A 1024-nucleotide genomic window follows, 5' to 3' on the forward strand; every position below is an offset into this window, starting at 1 on the left:
GGATGCCAGTCCCTTCGCGAAGCCTTGACTGGGTCTTGCAGTGGAGCTCTGACCATCTGCTCCAAACTTGTTCAGAGAAGCCCGAGAGTAGGGTGGGAGGAGGCCATTCAGCCCATCACATCCACACTGACCCTCTGAAGAGCATTCCACCCAGGCCCAACCCTTATCCTCTCACCTTGCATTCCCCAAAGCCAATCCACCGAACCTGTACATCTTTGGGCTGTGGGAGGAAACCAAAGCACCTGGAGTACCCCATGGAGAGAATGTGCAAACTCGACACAAACAGACACCCAGGGGAGGAATCAAAGCAAGGTCCCTGACACTGTGAGGCAGCAGTGCTACCCACTGAGCCACCATGCCATCCCCAGGAGAATCTCAGCAGGTTTTCAGCCATTGTGACCGTGCTTTCTCTTTCAGACAACTCACCTCAATCCTGCAAATTCCTGCAAATCTTGTGCAAGAACATGTTGGGCACCACTTCCCATCAACTGAATGCAGACATGGAGATTTTCCCAAAGTAGATTAGAAATAAAGTTGACAAAGAGCAAATGACTGACACCCCAGATGGGACTTGAACCCACAATCCCAGGCTTAGAAAGCCAGTGCCATATCCATTAGGCCACTGGGGCCACACACCGTGTTTAAAATCTCAGCCTTTATGTACTGCACCCGACCTCTCAGAGTGTGTGTTTCTGAGTGTTATACTCTCACTGATTGTTTTTTACCCCGACCATCTCATGCTAAATTGTTGGCTGCTTGATAAATCAATCTCGCTTCCCATTTGTCCCCAAACGGACAGACAAGAAATTAACCAAACTCCAATGTATCACAACTCAAGTCTGAGGAACATGGAGCAGACAAGAAAATAGTAAAGGGCTCAATGTTATTTTGCGCAGCACCTTGAAGATATTTGCAGTTACTGGGGAAGGAGGAAGTGGGGATGTTTTTTTTAATTTTTTTTTGAGTGCCTGCAGCAGCTGAGTTTAAATGAACCCGGAAGGCTACAGCTAAGGTGAGACACTTT

The 1024-nt window shown here is 48.0% G+C and overlaps 1 non-coding gene across 1 annotated transcript; it reads right to left on the reverse strand.

Annotated features, from left to right (window-relative positions):
* Window positions 1–556: 556 nt before the first annotated feature.
* Window positions 557–629, reverse strand: trnar-ucu. Its single transcript has one exon. It is a non-coding gene; the product is annotated as a tRNA-Arg (tRNA).
* Between the last annotated feature and the right edge of the window lie 395 nt (window positions 630–1024).

The sequence above is a fragment of the Chiloscyllium plagiosum genome, unplaced genomic scaffold, assembly GCF_004010195.1.
Source record: "Chiloscyllium plagiosum isolate BGI_BamShark_2017 unplaced genomic scaffold, ASM401019v2 scaf_25892, whole genome shotgun sequence".
Lineage (NCBI taxonomy): Eukaryota > Metazoa > Chordata > Chondrichthyes > Orectolobiformes > Hemiscylliidae > Chiloscyllium > Chiloscyllium plagiosum.